Genomic DNA, 7,965 nt, shown 5'->3' on the forward strand with positions numbered 1-7,965 from the left:
TCCTGGCAGTTGTTTTCTATTCATCTCATTCACAGTAGTGGTGTTTCAATGGTGTGTGTGGATTTTGGCCACTATTTGAAAACAAGTTTTGATTGTCACAACCATTGAGCTATTATTGTTATCTGGGTGGTAATATATTAGATTCCAAAGCTGGGTATAGTGGCTCATACCTTTAATCTCTGCATTCAGAAAGCTGAGACAAGAAGACCACTAGATCAAGGTTAGCTTGAGCTATATTGGGAGGCCAGCCTGTTTCCACATAGTGCTGCAGTTTTAAAAACAACAGACAGGTTAATACCTATATAAGAGACCTTTAGTTACTTTATTTTTTGGTTTCTTTTTTTTATTGAAAATTTCCATCACCTCCCCTCCCCTTCCCGCTTCTCTCCCCTCCCCTCCACCTTTTCCCCCACTCCCTCCCTCTCCAGGCCAAGGAGCCATCAGGGTTCCCTACTCTATGTTAAGTCCAAGGTCCTCCAAACTTCTCCCTGAAGGCAACCATTGTTAATTGTATGCATTGAAAAGCTTGTTAATTACCTTCAGAAATTGCATATATTCTATGTGGTACTGTCATACACTGTTAATCTCAGCACTCAGGAGGAAGAGACAGGTGGATCTCTGAGTTTGAGGACAGCCTAGTCTACAGTGTGAGTTCCAGGGCAGCCAGGGCTACACAGAGAAAACTGTGTCAAAAAAAAGAAAGAACATATAGAGTGCTTGAGCTGGACATGGTGTGGTGTATGTCTCAAATCCCAGCTCTCAGGTAGTGTTATGGGAATCCCACCTGAGATGACCATACAGCTGTAGTTTATAGGCAATTGATAGTCTTTATTCCAGCTGGCTTAGACTACACTCAGGTACTTCAGACCTAAGCATATTGCTGAGCATTTAGAGCAAGGAGCTTTTAAAGGCAAAAACAACATCTTGTATCTTGCTCAGCAGAAGCAGGGGAAGGTTTGCACAGGCAAGCAGTTGAACATAAGCTAAATTACCTGAGCCATCTTGACCTTGGGTTCCTAGAGTAGAGCTGGGTAATTTCCCATGGATTCTCCATGAAGGAGCTCAAATTCTAGGTGAGCTTAAAATGACCTCAACAAGCGCACAAGATGGAGGAACGGTCTTGTGCTGTCACATTTCCTACTGGTTCTATGGACATGAGACAAATCATTGACTCATGCTGTTCTAGGGGATCATGGTTGCCCTAAAGGCCAGTAGTTTCGTTGGTCATGCAGTTGAGGATGTAGGATCCAATCCCTAGCTTGTTCAGAACATGACGCAATATCCATAAAAATGCTAACAATAAGGTAGTCAACCATGGAGACAAAGTAATTGGAGCCTAATACTGATCATCTCTGTCTCCTTTCCTTCTTTTCTTTGAGGTTTTCTCAGGTTATGGCCTCTGCATGGGGGTCACCACAGCATGGGTGGGTGGTCTGGTGTAGCCAGTGAGCCAGTGGGATAGCATGCACTGCCTTGGGGCATTGAATTAATGAACTGAATACTTCAGGACAATTTACCCCCTTCCATTTTAGATCTGTTTCTCCAACAAGGAGAAAGATTAGCACTCTCAGCTCCAGCACCATGTCTGCCTACACACCACCATGCCTGCCATCATGACGATAATAGACTAATCCTCTGAAACTGGAAGCAATCCACCTTATTTAAATATTTTCTTTATAAGAATTGCTATGGTCATGCTGTTTCTTCAGAGAAATAGAAAACATTAACTAAGACAAACAGTACTAATCATGGTTGGGCAATTATTTCAATGGTAGGAAAAAACATCCTTTGAGTCTATTCCCAAGAGTGGTATAGGTAGATCTTAAGGTGCTGCTGCTGATTTTCATAGTGGCTATACATGTTTGCACTCCCACCAGCAATGTTCCCTTTATTCTACATCCTTGGCAGCATGAGCTGTCATCTGTCATTTGTTTTGTTCATCTTAACCATCTGACAAGTATAAGAAAGTGGTCATCAGTGAGCAAAGGATATAGGTTGCTGGTTTATAGCCTTATTAACTATCACCTCCTGTGGTGGTTTGAATAAGAATTGCCCCCATAGACTCATAGATTTGAATGCTTGGTCATGAGGACGTAGTTCTATTTTTACAGGGTTTAGGAGGTAGGGCCTTGTTGGATTAGGTGTGGCCTTGTTGGAAGCATGAAGCATGCCACTGGGGTTGGGCTTTGTTTTTGTTTTTTTTTTCAGAAGTCCAAGACAGACCCAGTGTCTTTCTCTGCCTACTGCCTGTAAATCTGGATGTGGAACTCTCAGCTACTCTCTTGCACCATGCCTGTCTGCATGTCACTTTGCTCCCTGCCATGATGAAAATGGACTGCATCTCTGAAACAGTAAGCAAGTTCCCAAGTAAATGGTGGATTTTTTTGAAGGTTTCTGTGGTAATGACATCTCTTCATAGCAACAGAACTCTAAGACATCTTCCCTGTACCTGCCTTCCTCAGTTCTGAGATTCATGTCTGAGGGTGATGGGGATTAGACTGCGACCCTTCAATCATACGCATAGCAACAACCACAAGACTTAGGAACTAGAGGGGCATGAAGTGTATGGGACCAGGGCCCTGATGAAACTTTAATTTTAATGGACCCATAGTCCAGGACAGAGTCCATTTGGTGACAATAGCTGTGGCTTCCACTTTCTTGACCTGGGTGTTTGTATCCATGGTGCAATGCTACCTTCACATATCCAAGAGTGGAGAATATCATTTTATAGGTTCTTTCCAAGGTGCTTTCGGTGTCCCTTGGATACCTGCTTGACCCAGACAGTATCACCAGGCTCAAATAAGGGGAGATTGGTGGTGGACTTGAAGTTCAGCTGGGTCTCTCAGATACATAGTACCATGAATAGCTTTTAGGGAGGATCGGGGCGAGGGGGCTTTAGTGACTCAAGAAAGGAATGGTTAAATTAAAAGAATTTTGCTATTCTGCTAGTCTTTGAGCTTTGGAAGAAGTGGGTGAGATTTTGAAACATAATCTCATAGTGAGTAATTTCCTTCTGTATGGAGGGGTGTAGTGGGCCCAAAACAAAGCAATCCTCCTAATCCTTCAAGTAGTTCCACTGCCTAATGCTGAAGCATTCAAATATATGAGCCTGTGAAGGGTATTCTTATTCAGACCACCTCAGGAGCAGTCTAAAGCAACCAGATATAAACCTGCACAGTTACAACCATCTTGTTTTGGACAAAGATGCCAATAACATACTGGAAAAAACAGCCTTTTAAAAAATGGAGCTGGTACCCAACTGTAGCGGTTTGAGATTCCTATTTCTTACCCTGACAAAAAGCAACTGTAAATAGGACAAAGACCTCATTTGAAGACGCGAATCTCTGTGAAACTGTCAGAAGAAAAAGTAGAGGAAACACTTCAAGGTACAGACAAGAGGTAGAGACTTTCTGGCTAGCACTCCAGTTTATTAGAAAATAATGCTAACAGTTAACAAGTCACCTTCATGAAATTAAATGCTTGTGTAAAGAAATACTGAGTAAAGTTTTTTTCACTTCAGATCGGAGAGAAATCTCTGATCTTTACATCCAACACAGGATTATTTCTAGAATAAACTAAAACACCCAACCCATAATACCAGCAACAAAAAATAAGCAATGGACCAATGAACAAACAGTTCAGAAAGGTTGAAATGGCCAGTAAACCTGGGAAAATGTTCACCTTTCCAGTCATTAGAGAAGTGTGAGCTAAAACTGCATTGAAAACCCATTGGTAAGTATTTTTAAATCCCTGGTAATGAGTTTCTCTGCTGATGCACAATGTCAGATCAGGTCAAATTAAAAGTCTAGGTTTAATGAGCAAAGCAACTTTTGGGTGTTTCTTGGGGGGGGTGGAAGTAGGAGAGAAGTCATACTGCTGCTTCCAAGGAGGGGGCCTTAGATGCCCTGTAAGCAAGGTCTTGGAGTGGAGCTGCCTACGGCAGGCTTAGTGAGACCAGAGTGGAGATTTCCAACATCTCAACCTTTGGGTTTCTATGGGCACCGTTTCAAGTCTATCGTTCCTGCTGGCATAGGACAGTTTGGGGAGGGGAGTCCTGAGTCAGTGGACTCATGCTTGGTGTGAGGTGGATGAGGAAGCATTCGGTCAAATGCCATCCTGGAGACCTCATGGGTCTATTTCTTGAGAAAGTGAATAACGGAGGTTGATAGGAGAAAAAGTAGATTATTAGCATCGGCCCTATGGACAGGACTAACCATAGGAAGAGTGATGCCTGTCTGAGAGAATGAAACAGATGTGCTCTGGTTGTACAGAGGAGGCAAGGGTTAACGAGCCAGACACAAAAGAGAAGATCTACTGCTCATTGGGACATTTTGAAAAATTGGAGGGTCAGATTTCAGTTGTCCAGACCATTTATTTATCCTGGATAGGTTCCTGTTTCAACCTGGGGAGGTGGTACTAGCACTGATGTCCAGGAGTTTTGGGTGGATGGCACATCAAATTGGGGGATAATGTGCTCCAGGAATACCTGAGCCATCACAGAGCTGTTTCCCTGGAGGTGGGGGTCACCTCCATCCCTCCTATAGAGGTATCACTAAGATTTAAGAGATAATGGAGCTTATTATAAGTGGACATGTGGGTGAAATCACCCTACTAGTAGGCATTTAATTGGTGTCTTCAGAACAGGTGCAGGGAATGGCATTATCTGTAGGCCCCCCTGTTGGTTGGCCTTGGCATAAGTCTGGCAGGAGGAGTGGACCTGCCTAGAGATTGATCCGCCAACCTAGATTCATTGATAGCAGAATTCTTTGGCCAGGAACTTACAGATGTCTGTAAGACAACTGGAACTGGTTTATATCTTGGTGTCATAGAAAAAGTCTGTGGCTTTGGGTTAAGAGGCATGAACATTCTTCCTAGTACCTGCTTTCAGCCCAGTGAAACACACCTTTAAGTCTATACTTAGAAGATAGCCAGAGGAAATTTACTGAAGAAAAGAGGTTGAGCGAGTGGAGGAAGAGGAAGGGAGGCTGAGGAGCATGAGAGGAGGAACAGAGTTGAACCTGCCTGCAGGCTTCCATGCCCTCTCCAATGCTAATCTCTTCAGAGGGTGATGAGTTAGCATCTCGGCAGAGTTTTGCCATATGCAACTGAAGATGATACAGTAATGCTGAAAAAGCTTCTAGGCAGTAGCAGCCAAAACTGCAATGCTAGAACTCAACCTCGGAACTTACACCTAGACCTATTTTTTTTCTGTATTGTGAAGCCTGTGAATGAGGCAAACTTGTCTGTATTTTTAACAGGAAATTTAATGGATTATGAGCTCCCAAAGTGGTTGTAGCCTTGGGGAGTCAGGGGGAGAGTTGTTAAACTGGTACATCTGTCAGTACCCTAGTCATCAAACACTATCAGAAGGGCTAAATTTCACCTGCTATATCTGAACATACCAAAGAAGTTGATCCGTTATGAGGTAATTGATGGTAAACTTGTATGTCTTAGTGATTTACCAGATTAGCTACAGTTTACCAGTGTTAGTAAAAGCAAGAAAGTCAGATGTTATTTTTAAATTGGTCTTTGTTAGCCTGAATAGACCTTAGATAAGGAGGAAAATACCTTTTGTCAGACTGTTTAGGTCATCATCTTGCTACATCATAAAATAGGAATATCTCAGTCTCTAGTGTTCAGCTGTGGTCCTGGGACATAGAGCATATCCATCATCTGTGGAAGGCAAAAGCAAGTTTTAATGTTGCAAACAATTTAGTGTTTGAATGCATGGAGGTGCAACTTTGATTCCTCAGTAAACCAGCATTGTTTAGAAATCTGTCTTTCATAAAACTTGTTTTTTATCATATTAGAGATCTAATGTCTCCTTGGTGGACCACTCCATATGGTCAATTTTATTTAAGAGGATGATATAGTCAGTCTATGACCTCCCTCTATTTCAACCTTAATCAAAATGGTGACTGCCCATGTGTTGTACTTAATTAAAATGGTGGCAGACCAAGTGTTATTTCCCAGAACAATTCCAGTTTGGAATTACAAGTTTTCATTTCACTTACAGAATAACTTTCTCTGTCATTACATCAGATTCAGGGCCAGAGAAACCCAGAGGCAAATTTTGAACTCAGGTAGCTGGTTGTAATATCAACAGCTGAGCTGTTACCAAGACACATGGGTCATGTAAACCCATGCATTTAAAACCAGTCAGAAACAAGCATTCAGTGGCCACATGTATTTATACACAAGAAAATATATAGGCACAGATTGCTGTCCATCCATACAAAGTAGACAGGAATGTTTTAACAGAAAGACAGACATAACTTTCCATGGGAAGTCATGTCAGATGATCAACTTAAAAATCCTAAGATCAGAACTTACAGCATAAGAAACCATAGGAATTAAAGAATTTTTTTGTACCTGGAAAGGAGTAGGTAGGGAGGATGCTCCCAGTTGGAGGGAAGGATGACAACACCCATTGCATTCCCCACATGACACCAGCTCCAGCTTGCTAAAGCATAGCAACTGATGGGAGGCAACAGAAGACGATGTGGCATGCTGTCCCCTTCCCCAAGGCAAACGAATGTATGCCTATGTACGGAGTGGAAAGCCGGATGGGACAGAGGAACAGCCACAGTCTGTCATGCAGTGGTTTCAGTGCTGGTAGCAGGAGCAGGGGAAGACAAGAACCATGTGGAGAATGCAGCTGACTTGTGACACATTGTGACCAAAGGGAGAACAAGACACCTGGTGAGGGAGCAGGCAGAAGCAGAGAGTGAGGTATGGGTAGGGAAATACAGATCCCCAAATACTGAGTAACTTTGGATAAATTTTGCAGCAGTTGGGGAAGTAGATTTAGATTTGATGCTGCCCACTTCAAAGGCTATGCCAGAGACCAAAGATCATAGCAGGACATCCCCCTAGATAGCCTGAGGTCAAGTGGCGAGAAGAGGTGGGATGTTTTTGCATAGAATATCTCCTAACCAAAGGTCCCACAGAACAGAGACAAGCCTTGCTTCAGAAGTGGGTTAGGGTTGTCCCCTGGTACAGCCACATCTTGATGGGGTACCCTGAAGATTGGGAGGGGTCCTGGAACCCTAAAGACAGTGACTTGGAATGGGCAGCTTATTGGGCCAAAAGCTGATCAGTTTGGGAGAGAGCACTGTAAGAGGGAGAGTGGCTTCCCACATCCACGTGGTTAAGGTATCCAGGCCCAGCACCAGACAATAGGTAGTTTTGAATCCAGGTAGTGGGTTTCTCTGCCGATGCAGTAAGTCAGATCAGGCCAAATTAAAATTCAAGTTTGATGAGCAAAGCACTTCTGGGTGGTCTCGGGGCTAAGAAGAAATCACACTGCTACTCCCAAACGAAAACCTTAAATACCCTATAGGCATGGTCTTTGAGCAGCTCCGAGGGGGGCCGGGGAGCTGCCAATGGTGGGCTTTCTAAAAGGGTGGGGGAGCCGGGCAGTGGTGGCTCACACTTTAATCCCAGCACTCGGGAGGCAGAGGCAGGTGGATCTCTGTGAGTTCGAGGCCAGCCTGGTCTACAAGAACTAGCTCCAGGACAGGCTCCAAAGCTACAGAGAAACCCTGTCTCGAATGACCCCCCAAAAAAGAAGAAGGGTGGGGTTTGGAATGGGGAGTTGTTGAGGCAGCTGGCCCAATCCCTGGTTCAGGGGCGTGGCTGCCCCAGGAGAAAGAGGTACCTTTAAAAAGAACCGGGTTGGGGATATGTTTTTCCCGCTTCGTGTCATGTTTTTGTAGCGCTAATATTTGGCCCGTCTTTTGGTACCAATTGCACAGAACACTTTTGAATAGTGCACAATTTTGACAACATTCTGGCCGGATTTCCTCAAAATATTCAGAGGCTAGACACATTCTTCCTAGATGAAATGTTACCCTGGGTATTTTACCATCATTTGCTTTCACAGGAACCCCTGAGAAGAAAAGTCGCCCCTATGTCAGCTGGAAGCAATCTTAGATGACGACGTCCCCCCTCCCAACAAAGTTT

The sequence above is a fragment of the Arvicola amphibius genome, chromosome 1, assembly GCF_903992535.2.
Source record: "Arvicola amphibius chromosome 1, mArvAmp1.2, whole genome shotgun sequence".
Lineage (NCBI taxonomy): Eukaryota > Metazoa > Chordata > Mammalia > Rodentia > Cricetidae > Arvicola > Arvicola amphibius.